The sequence below is a fragment of the Podarcis pityusensis genome (assembly GCF_964106645.2).
Source record: "Podarcis pityusensis genome assembly, chromosome: Z".
Taxonomy (NCBI): domain Eukaryota; kingdom Metazoa; phylum Chordata; class Lepidosauria; order Squamata; family Lacertidae; genus Podarcis; species Podarcis pityusensis.
In genome coordinates this window covers 43,678,700-43,701,146 of record NC_138044.1, presented here as the reverse complement: position 1 = coordinate 43,701,146, position 22,447 = coordinate 43,678,700, and the positions used below count along the sequence as shown (strand labels likewise).

Here is a 22,447-nt window from a genome sequence, read left to right as displayed (position 1 = left end):
TTGTTACAGGTGCTGAACATTGCTAGGAGGCCCCCTGTTCTCTACCCATAGCTACAATTCCCAGATCAGTGCATTAAATGTATGGTACAGTATAAAGCTGCTTCTTATCTTCCTAAACTTTAGAACAATATTTCCTCCCTCACATGCATATTTATGCAGATTTAATCATCTAATTATTTAGATAACATTTCTTTGATTAATTAACTTGGATGTTGTTGTTAGTGGTGGAATGTTTTTATTGAAATTCACTAAAGCTCCATATCTTATAGGTACAAGCATAAAATAAGGCTGTTACGGTCAAAGAAAAAGAAAAAACAAAACACAAGAAGAATATACCTGCAATCCCAAAGTATGATGTTAAAAGTATCAGCAAAAGATTCCTGCATTGCAAGGGGTTGGACTAGATTTACCCTCATGGTCCCTTCCAACTCTACAATTCTATGATTCTATGGTTCTATGATTAGTTACTGTTCTTGAGAGAGCAGAGGATGCCATACTGCTGCTGTTCTTGTTGCTGTTCTTCTTGTTACCTGCCTTTCACCAGGGTAACAGGGTAACAACAATTTAAAAATCAATATTAAAAACAATTAATGCATCTCACAGTCACAAGAATAGGGTTGTCCTAAAACACACACCTCAGGTGTCAAAGGCCAAGGTCACATAGAAACAGCCAACAGAGGCTGTGAGCTATCTTGCTGTGAAATTGTACATATGTTTTATTCAAAAACAAGTCCCTCTAAGCTAAATAGGGCTTTATCCTGATAAGTCAGGGTTGGGCCTGCAGCCTTAAAATCCTGTGCACTTCTACTCTGAAGGAAGCTCTCATTGAATTCAATGGGACTTATTTCCTGGTAAGTGTGTAGGGAAAAAACCCCCAAAACCCCAGCTTGACTGTGTCAGAATGGCAATAGTAAACTGCTGTTGTGCACCAACTCCACCTTTAGGGACAAGGATCCTTACAAAAGACAAACTGCATTTAAACAGCTGCCCCCCGCTTCTCCTTTGGGTGGTATCTGTTTCCTTTTTCGTACAATTCTTTACAAATATGGAGACAGCCTAACTGGCAAGAAAAAGAAGAAGAAGTTGAAATGCTGCGCAACAGGGCTACATATTATGGGCTATCTGTGTGTGCAGCACCTTCTGTCCACATGAAATGGGACAGAAGACAATAAGTGCGCTGCACACAGCAGATGTGGTTTCTTTTCAGCTGTTGTCAGTGACTGGCTGCCCAATAGCATTCCAGAAATTAGATTGCTCCTCACCTCAAGTCATTACCGAGTAATTAAATATAACATCAAACAAGAGCCTCCTTTGTCCTAGATATTAAAAAATAAAATGAAGGCGAGGGAGGTGAAGAGCAGCCCTACATTAGCCCAGGATTAGAAGCCCCTGCGAATCTCAGCACGGTAATCTAACAGAGCTGATAATAGAAGGAAAGAGATAACAGAAAGAAGAATGAAACAGCAGGAAGGAGAAAAAAATCGCTGGTGGAAACCGGCAATTCTGGAATTGTTATTGAAGTGATACAAGGGAAAGACGTTTCATGAAATGTTATGTCCTGGTTCTAAAAGCTGGAAGCAAGCTGGGAATCAGGAGGAGGGATGGTGTGTGCAGATTGCAAGTTTTGGTTTGGACCCCTATCTGGTTCTTTTGTAAGACAGCCTGATTTGGCTCAGCCCAATTTGGAGGTTGTACAATTCAATTCTGGGGTCTGAGCTCTCTTTGTTCTCCCACATGTGCAATCCCTATTCTCCCCACTCACCCACTGATTTAACAGGGGGGAGTGAGATCCTATACCTTTAAAGCTTTTTTTGGAGGGGGGCTTTATTTGGGGTTTTTTTTGTCGTTTAATAAGTTTTATGTGTAGGAATTCTCCAAGCATAACAATAGGAAAGCGTTCTGCATGTGCATTGCCTGAGGTCCATGTACAAATTGTAGGTTCATATCGTTATGCTACAGAATTGGGATTATAGAGACAGCCCATTTCAACATTTGCATGAGAAACACACCCTGAGGTGGCAATTGCAATTCTACAGGATAGTTTCAAGGGACTGTGATAAATGTCACTCTCTCTGTTCCTTCAGTCACAAATAGTAGCTGTGAAACGTACCTCAGTTCTTCTGCCGACTAATGATAATAGTTTTGCATACAGAAAGGTATGGCATGCTATCACTTCATTGTCCACAACCCACTTCCAGGGCTTATATCTAAATGAATTAAAGGAAGCTAAGGGGTATGTCACCCATCTGTTCACTGGGTTGGATCCAAGCTTCCCATCATGCTTAAAGTAGATACATTGTTGCTAAAGTGAGTTCAATTGTTCTGCTCTATGCATGATAAAATCTGGTTCCAAACCATTATGTGTGAGGTGATGCTTGGTGACATGAAAATTTTACCTGTGCAATTACTGGAATTTCACTTGTGCAAGTCAGCACTGGGTATGAACAGGAAGAGCATACTTATGCAAATCAGTCCAAAGTGACCCCCTGCAAGTAGCAAACCTCAGAGAATGGAAGCAATGGATAAGAAACCAATAAACTTAACCAAGGCCAAATTCTTACATCTAGTTAACTTCCAGCACTCTGGGAAACATTCCACAGCAAAAGGAGTCTATTGCCAGAAAGATTAATGAGCATTTCCACAAGGAAGCTTGTAATTTTAAACTTGTTATATAATTACAGGTAATGCTAGGGTCAGTTCCTTCCTTGCTTTTATTCAAGGAGATAGGTAGGCAGAACAGTTACTCAGGGGTCAGTTGGAAAGAGAGGGGGAGGCAATACAAGGAATGACAGACAAGCTGTAGCAAAAACAAAAATGGACCACATGATGGTTATTATAAAGAATGATGCCTTTAAGAATAAAGCCCTCAAGGAATGGGAAAAACAGTGGGAAGATTTTAAAATGCACACCGAACTGGTCTCCATACATATAATTTGTTGGAGTGCTTTCAGCTTCACCTAGCAAGGCCCCTAGATTTGCTCCTGGCAAAAAAATAATTAGTGGAGTGAGTTCTGTTGTCTCCTCTCATTAGCCAAGTGGGAACACTTTAGCACTTCCTACTTAGCTCTTGTTTCATAAGCAGGTGGCAACAAGCAAAGGGCTAATGAGAAGAAAATGCTAAGGCTGATTCTCCTGGTAACTTTTTTTTTTTTGGGGGGGAGTATTGTTATTTATCCAAAAGTAAATATATAATAATGTTTATGCACATTATTAGAAGAGATTATTCTAGTGATAACTGAAAACAAAGTGAGCATTTTGCTAGACTACCAGCAGCCTAGAAGTCAGATGGTGTGACTGTTTCTTTGCAAGGCAGAACAATTTTATTTTAGCATGAAGTCCCAGTGTGTACCCATTGGCTGGACCTGCAGAGAGATGGGCCAAAGTTCAGTGGTAAAGCAGAAGGTCCCAGGCACAATCCTGGACATCTCCAGATAGGATTAGGAATGCCCCCTGTCTGAAACCCTGGAGAGTCACTCCAAGCCAGGGTAGACAATGGTGATCCAGATAGACTTATGGTCTGAATCAGGATAAGGCAATATCCTATGTTCCTTTATATAGTAGGCATTTCACTTTGTGTGCCTTTGTAATGTTGGGTTTCTGGTGAAGTATTTCACCCTGTTCCGCAGGGGGTGTGGACTCTCTCTCTCTCCCATTTGGTTTTCTACAATCAAGTGTGATATCATTTTCATGAACTGATAGATGATAGATAGGTGATAGGTAGATATGGGGAGGAATTTGTTTAGTGAACTTTGCACAGTAGACTGGTCCAATTCATCACTCTTGTACTTGCTTACAGACCATAATGCAACTCCCAATTGGATTTTGCAGCATTTCTCTGGGAACTGGGAACTTTAAGCATGCAAAAGGAGTGCACAAAAATATCAATTTTATAAAAGATGCATGCAAAATGTGTGTCTTAATGTTGAATGCATTGGGGAGCATTGAAAAGTGTGCGTTTCACATCAAAAGTCCAAATCTTATGTAAGAAGTGCATACAAAATGTACACAAAGAGGTGGAACAGTATACAATGGTAAGGAATGAGATATAGCGGGACAGAACAGAAAGCAACAATCCACTGGCTGAGTGCCAGAGGGAGCAAACAGGGATGGAATAAGTTGCTCAACCCATCCCAACTTGTAATAAAGGAATTTAAACCTCTAAACCTTGTGAGTATGAAATGGAGAGTCTATTATAGTGCCTGTAAAAGAAAAAGAAGATGTTGGCTCTGTCTGGCCATCGGCCAAGGATTTTGCCTTGCACTAAACCTCCAAAGGCTACTTAATGACTTTAATATCAACAGACACATTTGGTGTGCATTCCAAACTTCACCTTAAGGGGAACCTCAATAGAAAACAAAAATACTGAATTGCTAGCATGCACACACACACACACACACACACACACACACACTTTAACAACATCTTCCTACAGAGATTGTATGACCAGGCGGCGACAGCCCCAGCCATCAGGGATCATAAGGAAGGAATAAAGACTCTGACAACGTTATATGGAATTAAAATTAGGCCACAACTTTATTAAACTTCTGAATGTAGGAAGACCTTGGCTTAGGCCTTAAGCATGTATCCCTCCCAGCCCCCCAGCCAGGGGGAACTGGGACTCATCAGGGTAAATGGGATATGGGGGTGCTCTGTGAGACATAAATGTAACAGGCAGCCCAGCCCATATCCCCACATGCAGGGTAGTTCACTGACGACCTTTCAATGTATGGCCAGTGACACCTATATATATAACCCCTTTAAGAGGGGGACCCTGGAATCACGCTGCAGGGTGGGTGAGACACCACTTCATGCCCCCCCATGCGGAAGAAAAGACTAAAGGATTCCACCCAAGGCCATAGCCGTCAAAGTTGTGACGAATTGCTATGGGGAAGACAAAACCTGCAAATGCAGGGAAAAAATTTCCCGGTCCTTCAACAGCAACCAGTCAAAGACCGCAGCAGCGCCCGCTAAACAGGAAGAAAAAGTTAACCTGCAAACAAGAAACATTAAACAAAGGGAGGATAGGGAGGGTGAATCTCCAAAGCCTGGCTATTGTTGGCTTCACCCCCTATTTATAAATGGGGCTGGCCCCACCTCCCAGCAAGAAACTTGATTACTAAGGCTGGGCATGAACCTCCAAAAATTAACACTGAGAGGCAAGCCAGCCCCTGTTTCCCATTAAGCTCCCTGGGAACTGTAGCACCATGCGCGATCCCACAAAGGGCACCTACAATGTAAAGTGTGAGTGCTATTATCTATATAATCACTATATATTTATGCTTTTTAAAATGTAGTACCTCTGACCTCAGAGTTTACACACCTATTTCATAGTTTTCTTAGTCTTTGTGCCTCTGCAGAACCAGGGTTGTCTATGTTGTTAGGTTTGTGGTGGTGGTGGTGAGGATTACCATATAAAAGGAGAGCAAAAGTGTCAGGAATGTGCAGAGCAGTCCTATGGCTGTTTATTTGGATGTCATTCCCATTGAGTTTGATGGGACACTACCTAAGAGGTGTTCACACATTACATTCTGTGTAAAACCTCTGTACACAAATAGGTGAGCTTCACAGTTGTTCAAATGCAAGGTACAAGGAGTGTTGAGTCTATGGACACAACAAAGTTGTACAAATCAGTCATCATGAAGGAGAAGGCCATTCATGGAGGAAGAGGAGGCTGTACTCTGCCTCCAAGGCTCAAGGCAGTAATATTTCTCAATGCCAGTTGTTGAAAACCATGGGAGGGAAGACTACTTTCATGATTGTGGGTTTCCCACAGGGATCTGGTTGTCTACTTTGAGAAGAGGGCCATTGACCTGATCCAGCCAGGCTATTTTTAATGGCCAGGGCTCCCCCCCCCCCGTATGTGTGTTTTACACACACACACACACACGGCAGTATCCAATGTAGTGTTTCTGCTAGTATTACTGAGAGAACTTTTAGCTGTGCTTCATCCCCCTTCTTTTCCTCCCCCCCCCCCCCCATATTCCCACACACCTACATCTGTTGTGGAGTTTTCCCTATGCCTCTGCAGGAGATTTGGGAAGGGTGTGTGTGTGTACATGCATAAATGTGCACACACAAGTAGAAGACAAGGAGGGAAAGTTGTCTTGAGCTGGCAGAAGCACTTAGTCGCATACCAATGTATATATTTGAAAGCTCTAAATAAATGCTAGGTACAGTATTATTCGAAGGGATGCAGGTGGCGCTGTGGGTTAAACCACAGAGCCTAGGACTTGCCAATCAGAAGGTCAGCGGTTCAAATCCCCGTGACAGGGTGAGCTCCTGTTGTTCGATCCCAGATCCTGCCAACCTAGCAGTTCGAAAGCACGTCAAAGTGCAAGTAGATAAATAGGTACCGCTCCGGTGGGAAGGTAAACGGTGTTTCCGTGCACTGCTCTGGTTTGCCAGAAGCAGCTTAGTCATGCCAGCCACATGACCCGGAAGCTGTACGCTGGCTCCCTTGGCCAATAAAGCGAGATGAACGCCACAACCCCAGAGTCGGTCATGACTGGACCTAAGGTCAGGGGTCCCTTTACCTTTACCTTAACAGTATTATTCTACAGTAGTAGCTCAGGTCACAGACGCTTCAGGTTACAGACTCCACTAACTCATAAATAGTACCTCAGTTAAGAACTTTGCTTCAGGATGAGAACAGAAATCGTGCGGTGGCGGCGTGGCGGCAGCAGGAGGCCCCCATTAGCTAAAGTACCTCAGGTTAAGAACAGTTTTAGGTTAAGAACAGACCTCCAGAACAAATTAAGTTCTTAACCCAAGGTACCAGTGTAATAGCATAACGGTAGCAGAAATCACAAGTCCTCAGCCCTTGTGGAAGAGAAACTTTTTAAAGGCAGGAAAGCATTTCGAGAGTAAGTTTCCTCAGGAATGGAATTCCAGTCTTAAGATGCCACAACTGAACTGATTCTTGATATCACTATCCAGACATCCCAAAATGAGGAAATCTTATACCTACTTAGTGTGGTGGTACAAATGGATTTCCTGCTGTTAGGAATGTTGGCAGTCACTCTGACCAGCATGTGGAGATGGTGCCATCTTCCTAATGCACATGAATTTCACCAATAAGGATGGCAAATGCAATTTACTTTAATTGCCTGATGCTCTGCACTGATGTATCATCACATTAGATCAGGAAGCAAAAGCCAGATTTCTCAAAGTGAGTTCATGTGCCTGCTTTTGCTTTTTAATTTGTTCAACAGTGGGTCAAACAGTCATTTGATTTGTTTGGCCATGAGCTGTACCACCATCATCATCATTAGATACACTGCTTAATGCTAGAGTAGGCTTCTAAACAGTTTAGAAATTATAAAGGCAATAATAAACAGAACCATTAAAATATAACTTTCCACATTCAAAATGCAGAATAGAAACAACACCATTAAAACAATAAAGCAATCATGAAAGGCAGGAAGTCCAGATCAAGAAGTCAAGGCAATGCCTGTGAAAACAGATGCAACTTCAAACGTCATTATAATGCCAAGAGTTTAGGAACTTATTTTCTCTCACATTGTGGTGAAAGATTAACTATACTTCACAGTTGTGGATTCTTTTTCTTTCTTCCTTAGAATAAGAAAGGGGGAGGACTCTTGCTTAATGGTAGAGCAGGTGCTTTCCAGGCAGAAAGTCCCAGGCTCAATCCCCAGGCATACCTTGGGAGAGACTAGGGATGGACAAATCTGCTCATTTCCATTCCTTCTGTTGCTCATTTTTCCAGTCTTAAATTCAGTTCTTCACACTTCCATTGCAATTTGTGATGTGTGTGTATATTTAAATCAGGGTTTCCCAAACTTGGGCCTCCAGTTGTTTTTGGACTTCAATTCCCATCATCCATGGCTTCTGTTCCTGCTGGCTAAGGATGATGGGAGTTGTAGTCCAAAAACAGCTGGAAACCCAAGTTTGGGAAACCCTGATTTAAATCCTCATGAAAATGTTAAAGCTCAGGTTTCAGAATGAGACAGGTTTAACAGTGGTTAAGAAAGTGAAATACCTGGGGATTAACATGACAGCTAAAAATTGGAATCTATTTAAAGACAATTATGAAAAATGTTGGGCTGAAGTGAAAAAAGATTTAGAAATTTGGTCAAATTTGAAGCTTTCACTGCTAGGCCGTATTGCTGCAATAAAAATGAATGTATTGCCTAGAATGTTGTTTTTGTTTCAAACATTGCAAATTTTGGACAAAATGGATTGCTTCAAGAAGTGGCGGAGAGATATCTCTAGATTTGTCTGGCAGGGCAAGAAGCCCAGAATAAAATTTAAAATACTAACGGATGCAAAGGAAAGAGGTGGATTTGCCCTGCCAGACCTTAAACTTTATTATGAATCAGCAGTTTTTTGCTGGCTGAAAGAATGGCTGCTTCTTGAAAACACTGACATTTTGGACTTAGAAGGTTCAACAATGTATTTGGATGGCATGCATATTTGTGGTATGATAAGGTCAAAGCACATAAAGCATTTAAAAATCATATTGTCAGGAAAGCATTGTTTAATGTCTGGATAAGATATAAGGATCTATTGGAAAATAAAACCCCAAGGTGGCTGTCACCAATGGAAGCGAAAGCACAGAAAAAGCTCAATATGGAGGCCAAATGGCCAAAATATTGGGAAATTCTGGAACAAGAGGGAGATAGATTGAAAATGCAGAGTTTTGAGAAACTAAAAAACAAAGTGCGAGATTGGCTTCATTATTATCAGATAATGGAGGCATATAATTCTGACAAAAAAATTGGCTTCCAGGTGGAAAAATCAAAATTAGAAACAGAACTGTTAGAACCCAAAACTAAGATTTTGTCAAAGATGTATAACTTGCTGTTGAAATGGAATACTCAGGATGAAACGGTGAAATCTGCTATGATTAAATGGGCACAAGATGTTGGACATAACATAATGATGGCTGACTAGGAACAGTTATGGACCACAGGTATGAAGTTTACGGCATGTAATGCCTTAAGAGAGAATATTATGAAAATGATTTACAGGTGGTACATGACACCAGTCAAGCTTGCAAAAATCTATCATTTGCCCAATAATAAATGTTGGAAATGTAGAGAAACTGAAGGTACATTCTATCACCTTTGGTGGACGTGCCCAAGGATTAAGGCTTTCTGGGAGATGATTTATAATGAAATGAAAAAGGTATTTAAATATACCTTCTTGAAGAAACCAGAGGCCTTCCTCCTGGGCATAGTCGGCCAATTGGTGCCAAAGAAAGACAGAACTTTCTTTATGTATGCCACAACAGCAGCAAGAATACTTATTGCAAAATACTGGAAGACACAAGATTTACCCACCCTGGAAGAATGGCAGATGAAGGTGATGGACTATATGGAATTGGTGGAAATGACTGGCAGAATCCGAGACCAGGGAGACGAGTCGGTGGAAGAAGATTGGAAGAAATTTAAAGACTATTTACAGAAATACTGCAAAATTAATGAATGTTAGAATGATGTCAGAATGAAGTTAAGTGGTTTTAGCAGCAATGTTATAAAGGTGTATGTAAAAATGGATTGTTAATAGGTGAGAATCCAAAGCTATAATATATTAAGTTAAAGGATTAAGACAAAAACAAAGAGGGAAAGGAATTGCTGAATTAACCAATTGAACTGGAATACAAAAAAAGGGAGGTGAGAGGAGGTCAGGGAAGCAAGGAAATGAAATGTAAGGTACGGAAAGATTGATTTGTTTTTAAGTGTTTTTATCCCCCCCCCCCCTGTATTTTGTATTTTCTTTTATTTTTTATTTTTTATTTTCTTTTTATCTATGTAATCTTTTGTTTCTGAAACTTTAATAAATATCATTTAAAAAAAAAAGAAAATGTTAAAGCTCTATACATTTAGGTACCAGGATAGCTAAGATTGTCTCACCTCTTATAAACCCAGCTGATCACTGCAGGTGTGAGTCTCCTACAGATACCATTACATAGTTAGGTCCATGCCACACAATGTAGGAATTGGGCCTTTATTGTTGCGATACATCCCCTTCGGAATCACCTCACCTTGAATATTAGACAGATGTTGCCTTTGTTGTCTTTTTAATGCCTACTGAAGACCTTCCTCTTTCAACAAACCTTTTAAGCTGAGAACTATTTCAGTGCACATCAAAAGTTCTTAAGATGTTTCGATTGATTGATTTCTTGTTATTTGCCACCCTAGGCTCCTTTGGGAGTCAGGGCAGGATAGAAATTTAATTTATGAATAATAACACACATTCTCTCTCTCTGGATCTTGCAGTGCTTGTACATCTTAACATTACATTTACTACTCTGAAATATCTATTGGCTTTGAAGAGGTGGTTGCTTAACTGGAAATTTTCTATTTGTATTCTTCAAACAAACCCTTTCTGCAAGTATACTCACTGCTTTGAGCTGAGGACTGTATCATTACATTTTGGGACAGTGTATAAACCGAAGGATAACTATGTTCTGATGATTTTATATTGGAGGTTGCCGCCCACACACTTCGGCTGTGCTTGCTGCTGGTGTGGTGGCTCCTCTGTAAAACTGCTTTAAACAGCTTGAAGCAGAGATTACGAGACTTGTGCAAAATACTCAGTCAAGGGTTACTTTATTTATTGGCTGGTTCACAAGCATTTTAGTTGTGACCATATACAAATCGATTTACATAACATCCTTCCGCCACGGTATAAACTCACAGTGTGTGGGTACTCTTTCCTCGTGCAGACAAGTCCAACCTGCAACTTCCTCTTTTTTATTTTCACCCCTAGCTGTAACTAATCAGCCTGGAATGTCACTCCTAACTACAATGGTACCTCATGTTACATACGCTTCAGGTTACATATGCTTCAGATTACAGACTCTACTAACCCAGAAATAGTACCTCGGGTTAAGAACTTTACCTCAGGATGAGAACAGAAATTGCGCGGCGGTGGTGTGGCAGCATTGGGAGGCCCCATTAGCTAAAGTGGTGCTTCAGGTTAAGAACAGTTCCAGGTTAAGAACGGACCTTCGGAATGAATTAAGTTCTTAACACAAGGTACCACTGTAGTTGTTTATGACTTCTGAACACTCACAGGAAGGCACAGTGAAGGAAGAACCACCCCAGACATGCTGGTTGTATACAGCAGATTGCTTGCATTTGGACCATGTGTGCTGGTTGGCACAAATTCATAAACCTTTCCCCCTCTGACAAAAATGAGAGAAAGAGAGATAGATAGAGCACGTACCCAAGAATTTGAGACTGCCTGTTAGAGGCAGGATGGGTGTTGCTTTGATCACTATGAGCATAGCTTTAGCACTGCACTTCCCTCTACTGTAGTTAAGCTTATTGAATTGATTGCAGCAGAAGAAGTTATAAGTCATTCTGCTTTTTATAGCCACTGTTCCATTCTAGTGGAGAGGAGAAAAAGAACTCCAACATAAGCTTTCCTTTTTGGAATGGTGGTAAGCAGATCGTGTCAGGAGCCAAACTTGTTTTTGGTTTATATCAGAGGCACAGATAGAGCAGTAACTTCACAATTCTTTCTAGAATTTATGAAACAACAGGTAATATAGGGGGACACAAATCACTGACGCAACAGGATAAATGGGCCTGCAGGTTTTCTTTTTCCATGTGGCTTCATAGCCCCTATATGCTTCTTCTCTATCTGCAACACCCAGTGAACCTCTCACTCTGTTGAACTCTGGGCTCATCTCACCCTTAAGTACAGTTTTGGGATGCAACACTGAATTTCTGTGTTCCAGACACTCTGTTTCTGTTTAGGTTCAGAAACCTCATTTCCTAACACTATTCTCCACCTGTATGACACACTACCAAAATGCTCTATGTACTCCCCCTTTTGCCCTTAGCCTTTTACAGTGCTTTTTTTCCCTTAAAAAAAGTTTAGGGATACTCTCATTTTGACTCAAGAAAATCACCATTTTATACTTCAAATCGGGGAAAATAAATACAGTAAATGGACAAAAGTACAAAGATTCACAAAATGTTTAGGGGTGTGCATACCCCTGTGTCCTCCCGGAAAAATAGCACTGGCCTTTTACGCAGTTCTTTCCTGCTCATTTTTTTCATAGCTCCCTCATAGATCTGCACTGCAACCACTCTGCTTCCACTCTACACACACACTCTTGTATAACAATGTTGCATCCATTCCTTAATCTTTCTCCCTGCCAGCCGCACACACACTCCTCCCTTTCATGCTCTCATTCCCATCTGCTGGAACACCCACCCACCCATCCTTCTTAACTCACCCTTCTTTACTCAATCTTTCATCTTCACTGTATCAATCACTCGAAGGCTTCTCTGCTTCTCAACCCTGCTCACTTCCTGTTTCAGCTGTACTCTCACATGCCCTCTCTTTCTTCTTCCAATTCCTTTGCTTTCCATACTGGCTTTTCCATATTCCCACTGCTTGCACAAACCTCCACGGCTTTATCTCTCAGCCTGCCAGGCCTGGAGGCTCGGTTGGCATTTCTTATCTGCTCACCTATTTCTAGGGTGCTTGGCTCAGCATACAGAGCCATACTTGTCTCCTGGACCTCCTGGAGGACAGTGAAACCCTTCACAGTGGGATTGAGACTACATTATGCCAGCAATTGTATTTTAAAAGTACTATAAATTAATCCTTTAGAAGTCCATAGTCTTAAACACTAGTGGCAATAGTCTTCTAACAAGTGGAGGTGAGGAAAAAAATTACAGAAGTGCTATCCAATGAACCATTGGTTCCTTATTCTCATTCCCACCTAATCCATGAAGCCTGCAGATGCCATGATTAAAAACAGTTAGGCTTGATATTATGGGATCAGCTGCAGAGGGCCATTGGAAGCTGCTCAGAGATGCTGGTGCTGAAACTGGTAATTCTGTCATCTGAGGTACACTGAGCCCCATGTTCTGTCATATTGGGCAAAACAAGAAGAGATCTATGGATGCACAAAGGGAAGTGGTGTGATCTGACAAAACCAGTATCTTCTCTCTATACAAATCCCATTTACTGAAGCAAACATGTATCAAAACCCAAAAAATCTAGTCCACATTTTAAGTGGTGAGAATGACTGATTCTTTTACTGCTTAGGAAAATTCAACCATGTGTAATCCAATCAAGTCAGATTGCCTCAATTTCTGAAGCAGTAAGTGGCCTACAATATTTTAAAAGCTGATTTACCATTGCATGCATGTGTATGCTTTTGTATTAAGGGTGTGTGGGGGTGCCAAGATTTGCCTTGTATCTATATTTGTGCTCTGTTTAAAAACAAATAAATTGATTTTCCTCTGAGCTGCTGTGTACTTTATTTCAATTTATGATTCTAGCAGCAAATAGCTGAAACATTATTATTATCATCATCATCATCATCATTACTACTACTACTACTACTACTACTACTACTATGTCATCTTTTAATGCATTAGAAGCAGGAAACTGGCTAGAAAAATGTTTGGACCTGTAGATGACAAGGGAGTCAAAGGTGAGCTAAATATAGAAAAGGAGATTGCAGAGAAGCAGAACATATTATATTCATCTGTTTTCACTGAAGATGTGAATGAGCTAACTTTCTTAGGAAGTCAGGAAAATATTGTAGGCAAGAAACAAAAACATAGGCCTCACTGAGAAATAAACATAAATATAAAGATCGTTGGGTCCATATGACATCATCCAAGAGTTTGTAAAGAACTCAAAAGTGAAATTGCTGGTACAGTGGTACCTCGGGTTACATACGCTTCAGGTTACAGACTCCGCTAACCCAGAAATATTACCTCAGGTTAATATCTTTGCTTCAGGATGAGAACAGAAATCACACGGCTGCAGTGGCACAGCAGCAGCGGGAGGCTCCATTAGCTAAAGTGGTACCTCAGGTTAAGAACAATTTCAGGTTAAGAACGGGCCTCCAGAACGAATTAAGTTCTTAACCCGAGGTACCACTGTATTCTGCCCCCCCCCCCCCGCCTGAAAAAACTTGTTCCTAAAAATGGCTTCCATAACTGAAGTTAGAAAAGTAGCCAATGAAAGGATTTTTTTTTTTTAATGGACCCGGGGGAATCCTTGAAATTACAGGCCTAATATCTATTTCAAGGAAAGCAGTATTCATGGTAAAATTCTCAAACACAGAATCGCAATTCAAGCTGAAGCAGAATTTAGGACAGAGAAAATGAAGTATTTTCATCACACAATGCACAGTTGAGCTGTACCATTTGCTGCCCTAGGGTGTAGTAAGGGAAAACCTGGGCAGTTTTAAAGTGGAAGATTTGGCTGAGTATAGGAGATAGTGTGCTTCTAATCATGCAGACAAAGAACATTATCAGGTGGACTCTGATGAGGGCTTTTCATGGTGGACCCTGGACCTTCTGACTCTTCTCTATTTTAAAGCTTAAAATAAAACTTTACTCAGTGCAAAGCCAAACCATGTGTACTGACTTAGGCATTGGTATCAAAACTATAACTGGCTCCTGCCCCACCCTGCAGGAAGCCTGTAAGGTTAAACAACCAAGAGGGAGATCTCCGTCAGTGCATATTGACTGGTCTCACCCCTCGGGTTCCCGCGGGTCCTGGCATGGCCCTAGCCCCTCCCTGGGCTTTGGATGAGATCCAGAGCCCCGGATTCCTTTAACGGAATACCCTATTCATTGGAGGGGCAGGTGATGACCACACCTCCTCTCCTCACATTCCCCTAAACCAATGCTTAACCGCCAAACCTTACAAAGTTGTCACGATTGCTAAGAGGTAGGCAAAAACCAAGTGGCGACAGCTAATCTGCCACATTGGGAAAAATTCCTACCCAGCCCCGATTCCAAAACAGGCGACCAACTTAAGTCCAAAGCAAGGCCAAACACGACCTAATTAATGGGTGGGTGGGCGGGTGTTCGGCAGGGCGAAGCAAAAGGAGGTCACTATGTAGCTGTGCCAAATAGATACGCCCAAGCTCTGCCAATTGGCTAAAGGCCAGTGGCATAACTGTGGCACCACCGGCTTGGAGCAGGGCAAGCCCTGCCCACAAGCTGGTTGAGGGAAGAGTTTCAGGGGGCGAGCACAACATGGATGCTCTCTTAGGAGGCTCCAACCTACCATTTTAATTTTCTAGTGGCATTTACATATGCAAATCAGCATATGTGCATTCTATTCAGATTTGTTTCATGGGCCCTTTGCGTCTTTTAAACATCTAACCATGCCCCTGTATGTAAAATATTTCAGAGACATAAATAATGAACATAGATAATGAAACCAATGCACATTGCGACACATTTCTTAACAAAATTGGAAGCTCCTAAGGCCAAGAATGAACAGCTACAGAAATACAATTCCCCAAGAAATTAGCTGGTTATATAATTATCATCCAGTCATTTGAGGGAAGGGCCACAGCTCAGTTGCAGAGCATCTGCTTTGCCTACAGAGGCTTCCAAGTTCAATCCCCAGAATCTCCAGGTAGAGTTGGGATAGTTCCCTTCCTGGAACCCTAGAGAGCTGCTCCTGGTTAGGGTTTATCCACACTTACCTGTGGTGGAAAGGTAACTGTGGACAGTACTGACCTAGATAGAGCAATGAACTGATTCAGTACAAGGCACCTTCCTATCTTCCTAAGACATAAAAACAGAATTATTATTATTTTTGATTGTTGCATTCCTCTGTCTCGGGAGTGAATGAAGGAGTGTGCCTTTGGGGGTGAGGTCAAGCTGTTGGAAGGTTGCAGCACCTGCTGTGGTTGTAGAGGCTGCTATAGGAGAGGCATGTTTTGTTGCAGCTGGGGCAGATGAAGACATCTGCTTCTGCGGATGCAGACGCACTGTGGCATTTATTTTCTCTGTGCTCCTCTCAGTGGTCATCCCTCCTCCAGTCACTGCTATGGATGCACAACCTGACTGTCTGACTCCAGGCATTGCAGTCATCTGCAAGGGATTCCCACATGGTGAGGCTGATGTTGCCAGCCTTCATGGCACTTTTACATTTTTGTAATGCAGAGTCAGTTTTCCAATGGGCCTGGTGCCTGAAGCCACCTCCCCGTAAAGCATGTCTTTGGGGATCCTGCCATCCTGCCTTCTGTGGAAATGACCAAGCCAGCATAGATGTTGCTGAGAAAGGACTATGGGTAATGTGGGCTTCAGAGAGCACTTCTTTGTCTGAAACTCTGTCCTGCCATGTGACACTCAAAATATTCCTGACAGGTCACATGTGGAAGGCATTGAGGCAGCAGTCCTGGAAGATATATGTTGCCCATGTCTCACTACCATAAAACAGTGTGCAAGAGGAAGCCATGGAGGTATGTCATGAGGAAGGAACTGAAGCCAGATGTCAGCACTTCTGTTGAGTTCTGCCCTGTCCCAGGGCTTTACCACATGCCTGAGAGTTGATGGCATCCTTCAGCCAGGTAGAGTCTGAATACTCTCAATTGCTCATTATATTCACTCTTGTTTTTTCTATCCTCTCTTTTATTTTATACTTAGGGTTTTATTTTATTGGTAAAGTGTTATTCATCCACTCACACCCTGGTCTCATCCACTCATGCTCCTAAAGTCTCTCAAAATAGGAAAAGTCACTCATTCCAAAAATAAATGCGTAGCACGATTTGTAAAGACAATTAAACAGGGAATTTTTACAAAAGATGAATGACGGAAAGTAATGGTTGTTTCAGTGGGCCAAATCTGTCTCCTACAAAAACAACAATAAGATGAGATCCATCCCTATCGTGTCAATGGATGGACTGCTGTAATTTGTCTTTAGTCATTCCCAGAGATAATGGATCAAACATACTTTTAGAGAAAGCTACCTCCAGAATTCATTGTACCTTGCAGAAGGAAGGTGACTTTCAATAGTTTTGAACTTTTTCTACCTTACATTAAGAGTTGATGAAATATTTGTGCCAACACACCACATGCAACTCTAATGTTAGCTCTGGGATTCAATAACAAGTCTAAATCCATCATGGTTTTGAATTTCCTATATTTTTTGTAAGTATGCATTAGGAACTATCCTGCAGAATGATCCATAATGGAACAGCAACCTCTGAGCAATCACTCAACCTGATTCACTGAAGGACTAGTGGAAGAGGGAAATGTTTTGACAGAGATCAAGTGTGCCCTTATTAGTCTCCTCTAAAAAAAACACACACAAAAACAAAAAGCATCCATTTTATCAGTCCACACTCCAAGCTTTTCAGGTAGCGAAACAGCAATGAAAAATTGTTGCACATCAGGGATGGAAAATATTCGTGGACACACACAGAAACCTCCAGCTTATATTGATGTGGTATCACACGCAGCGGCAATGGCCAAGAATCCATAATCTAATGGATGCCTTGAAATGATTAGCTTTGCTTTTTCAAGGAACAGATCAAAAGCATTTGGAGAACCCTGTTTAGGTAGCATGTGGGCATTGTGAAACTGCAATCTGATTTTTCATTGATCTGCCAACAGGGTATAATGGATTGGATATGAGAGAAAGAATTCTAGGTTCAAATCCAGAATCAGAAGTTAAGCTAACTGTGTAAACTTGAACCAGTCATCATCTCCCAGTCTCTTACCTACCCTTTAAGGTGACTATGATTAAAATGAGACAGCCCTGTGCTTATCCCTTATACAGTGGTACCTTGGGTTACATATGCTTCAGGTTACAGACGCTTCAGGTTACAGACTCCGCTAACCCAGAAATCGTACCTTGGATTAAGAACTTTGCTTCAGGATGAGAACAGAAATCATGCAGCGGCGGCACAGCAGCAGCGGGAGGCCCCATTAGCTAAAGTGGTGCTTCAGGTTAAGAACAGTTTCAGGTTAAGAACGGACCTCCGGAACGAATTAAGTTCTTAACCCGAGGTACCACTGTAGTTCCTTGGAGGAACACTAAACCATAAATAATTCTGATATTATCAAATCTTTCTCCCTTCTTTGTCTTTGTTTTTCTGCTGAGTAGAGCTTCAGTTTTCAGGATGCTTTGCAGGAAACCATAACCATCAAAAGTGTTATACATTTATAATGCCTTTTGCTTGCCTAGATGGAAGGTGCATGAGTGTGAAGGAACTACCCCACTTTTGCATCTGGCTGTGCCCCACCAAGGACATATGGTCCACAGAAAGTTGCTCAGGGTGGAATGTGGCCCTTGAGATGCAAAATGCAAGGGAAAGACATGGCAAAGTTCATTGGTATATCATCTGTTTTGCATGCAGGAGGTCCCAGGTTCCATCCCCGACACCTTTTAGGCAGAGATCCCCTGCCTAAGAAAAACATGGTTAGCACAGACATTACTGAGCTATGTGGGCCAATGGCCTGACTCAGTATAAGGCAGTTTCCTATGTTCCTAAATTGTCCCCAACTTATCTGGATCTTTGGAATGATAAAACAGAGCAAATTCTTATGACCTTATCAGATCTATATGGCCATTTAAGAGAACTTCTGAGCACTGAGAAAGGATTTGTTTCTGCTGCATTCCATGTGTGGGTTTGTTCAAAGCACAATCAATGTATCTAACAGCACGAGTTTTCTGCTTTTGCTTTATAAATCATGCCCTTTATAGCTTCATCTAACTTGCTGTTCTCCAGGCCGTGAGGAGGTAGGTTCACAGTGTGAGGCCAAAAAGATTTCCGGGGGTGGGGGGGAATAGATAATGTGATTTTAAAAGTTGAGAAAATCATATTACAGAATAAAATTATGCCAGTGAACAATAGGCACCATTGGACTTTTGATATGCATTTATATCCCATTTGAATTTCCAAGCGGAAATTGCCACAAAAACAATTGCATATAATCAGCCTGGCATACAAATTGGATCACAGCCCCCAGCATTGATTTGTAAGGCTTCCCAAAAAGCATGTGGATTATAATGATATTGCAATTAGAGATTTGAAACACAACCATACATCAGAGAAAATGTGAGATATTTTATCAGCATTTTACCTGCTAGCTAAAGACAGATTAATGAGTTGTTTATAGCAATCAGATACAAAGTATGTTTTCACCCTGAAAGCCGAAGCACAGTGAATCAAACGCGTACAAAGTCCTGATCTCGGAGCATTCATTATTACACATTCTTTGCAAAACACCATTCATGTTGCAACACTTTAAAGAGCAAGAGAAAGAAGTAACCTTCTCCTCTGTGGGGTTTGCAGTTTAGGGATCTGACTAGCCATGTAAGGTGATGCATATCAGGGCAATATATATATATAATAATTTGACATGGAGTCTGGACTTCAAACGCATTTGGAATACTGTGTGCAGTTCGGGTTGTCTCATCTCAAAAAGGATATTGTAGGGATGGGAAGGGTTCAGAAAATGGCAACCAACATGAACAAGGGGATGGAAAAGTTCCCTCTGATGAAAATTTGCAGCATTTGGGACTTCTTAGTTTAGAGCTGTGGTGGCCAAACTTGGCCTACCAGCTGTTTTGGGACTACAATTCCCATCATCTCTGGCCACTGGTCGTGTTAGCAAGGGATGATGGGAGTTGTAGTCCAAAAACAGCTGGAGGGCCAAGTTTGGCTACCACTAGTTTAGAGAAAAGGGAAGTAAGAGTTGACATGACAGACGTTTGTAAAATTATGTAAGGCATGGAGAAAGGGGATAGCACATTCTCTCATAACACTAGAATTTGTGGGCATTCAATGAAGCTGGATGTTAGAAGATTCAGGGTGTATCAAAGGAAGGGAGTATTCTTCACACAGCACTATGGAAATCGCTCCCACAGTCGGCAGCGATGGCCACAAACTTGGATTTCTTTCAAATACAATTAGACAAATTCAGTGCATAGTAGGATAAAGAGATCCACTTAAAAGGCATGTTGGAAAAGGGAGGCCTTCAATAGATGCTACAATTTAAAAAACAACAACAGAGGGTTGGAATACATATGAAATGCATGATTCCTACGTGATATGGAGCAGAACTATTGATAAGCTGGTGTCTGTAGAAGGTCATTTCCTTCAGAGTGAAGTGATTGATATGGTATATAAGGGTGAAACGATCCTATTCTGTTCTTTTGTGTCATCTGCAAAAATGATAAGTATCCCTCCCATGCCCTCATCCAGGTCATTTCTAAAAAACATCGACAAGAGCAGGGTCTAGAGCAGAACCCTGTGACATTCTATTCAAGACACAGCTTTACTCCGGAGTTTTTTCTCTGAACTTCAGAACAGCCATCTTTGCTTCCATGATCTTAATAATATCTCTGCAGAGGATTGTACACTGAACCAAATGAGCTAATAAACACAACAAGAGGCAATGAACAGGAACTTTATTAGCAAGGCCTTCTAGTCTCCATGCAATCAGAGAAAATAGTCTTGACTTTCTTAAACAAGGTCATAATTGACATTCTGCAAAGAAAATCCAGGTGATACTAATGGCTTGTATGACAGTTGAAAGAATTTAGAAGTGCATGCACAGCAATCCAAAAAGTAACAGAGGCTGACTAAGTGTAACATTGCAGAGACATAACCATCCCATACCCCAATGACTGGATTTATAAGTTGAGGCTTATTACTTTGGTAGAGGTATGATATCCAGAAAGTATTTCTGCAGTAAATGGATGCATCAATTTTTTACCAAACTCACTGGGAGATAATGTTTTGGTGTATTCTCATATAAATGTGACAACCAATGCATAAATGACAGCCAATGCAGATGACTTCCCAGTCAAAAGTGTTAGGGAAGTGTTGTGTTGGGGTAGAATTGACCTGTCTTGGTATATATAGCCCTGCGCCTCCTCCTGCCTTTTGCATTGTGGGCTTGCCAGTCACCTATTGATCGGGCTGAGTATGTATTTTGAAGGGAGCCCCCAATTGCTCCCCATTTTACCTACTACACACTGTTGGGAGTAATTTTAAGAGTGGTGTAATTTCTTAATCTGGCCTTTGGTCTAGGCAGGAAAAAAGGCTTTAGATCTGGGGATATTTAATCGTGAGGCATCGTGAGATAAGGGCACTCTGGCATTTCCCTACACTATATCTGCTTAGTGAGTGACAGGGTTGCTTTATGGGCTGGGCATGCACAGTGGGGTGAATGCCAAGCTAGTGGGGCCATGATGTCTTTGTCTGGTTCACAAACCCAGGGCTCAGGTAGCAAGGAGAGAAAAAATCTTCCAGTCCTTCCTGCAAGACACAGGTTTTGATTTCCATTGCCTCAGGAGTTGGGATGGAGGTGTCAGGAGACCAGGCTACCGTCTTGATAACACAGCACTCAAGTCGTAATTTGCTGGAAGATTTATTGCAATACAAACATTTAGCCTTGGATGTCTAACTGAACGTCTGTGGCTTATGAATCCATTGACCCTTCTGAAGAATGCTTCCTGGTTCTGCAGAAGGGTTGAGCTTGGACTGCCATCACACCAACCCCAAGGAAGACTCAAGATACCACTTCAAGTTGGGGAATCTGCGGAGAAAACCAATTACACTAACTTAATTCAACCAAGCTCAACCCTTCATGTATGGATGCATGTTGCAGTTACACGGTGGTTAGAGGGAAATCACTCTTTGCCTGTTCAGAGATTGCTTTTCTATATTAATGTCTTTTATGTTTCACGATTCCACCCTGGACCTAAGTGCTGGAGATCACTGACATAATTCAAGCCCTGAAGATGGCTGTTGGTGAGGTGGAAGAATCATGTGCAAGACATACAAAACCCAAGCATGTGGTTAGGGATTATCAGTTCATGTCTCGGAAGCTACTCTTCCATGGAAAACCTCATCTATTATTGATGTCACTTACCAGCAAAGCAAAATAAAACAGGTACAGTCAAATTCACCAATAGCATTCTCTATAGGTTGCATTATGGAGACAAAGAAGGATAGTCAACGCTAGTCTACTCACAATAGACCCATTGATGCTAATGGGCATGACTAACTTGGGTTCATTCATTTCAGTGGGTTTGCTCTGGGTACAATTAATTGAATGCAACCCAGAGGCTTGACTGATCTTCTTCAAGGGTGATTATGTGTCCTGCTTTACATAGGACAGTCCCCCCATCTGAAGATCTCTCAGAAAATTTCTTCTGTCTTCAAATATTTGTTCAGTCCAAATCCAGTTTAAAGATGAAGAACGTACTAAGCAGACACAGAGGCGACCTGGTCAGTCTTCATCAATAGGATGGGATTTATTGTATTTCAATTTATTTATTTATTTCTAAATACATATGTATAGATTAGCACATGCAAATCTTAATTCCATTTTGTCCTCATTTATCCTTATGCATTTCCTCCCCCCCTTTTTTTGACCATGCATAAGAGGCCACACAATAGACTTCAAAAGGCCACCCCCCCCCCACAACATGAGATGCTGAGTCCTAGGCATCTGACCATGGGGTGAGATGACATTAAATTATGCACCCCAAAGACCAGACTGAGGTTGATTTCAAAAGGCAGTTCAAACTGGAAAAACCTTTAAATTAGAAAAATATATATGAAATATTTGATGGATACTTTTGTGCTAACTAATATAAGCATAATAACATTTATAATTTATTTATTTTTAAAAAAAACTCTTGCAAAGAGGCATTTCCATTTAAGCTGCTGAATTTGGAA

The 22,447-nt window shown here is 41.4% G+C and overlaps 1 long non-coding RNA gene across 2 annotated transcripts in view; it reads right to left on the bottom strand.

Moving 5' to 3' along the window:
* Window positions 1-22,447, bottom strand: part of LOC308468142 — a 61,891-nt gene that overhangs the window by 21,420 nt on the left and 18,024 nt on the right. Inside the window, exon 3 of one of the 2 annotated variants that reach the window (XR_013981486.1) lies at window positions 20,413-21,299. The exons of the other annotated variant lie outside the window; for it this stretch is intronic. This is a non-coding gene — a long non-coding RNA (uncharacterized lncRNA). Of the gene's footprint in view, window positions 1-20,412; window positions 21,300-22,447 lie in introns of those variants that run through there. 2 annotated transcript variants of the gene reach the window in all.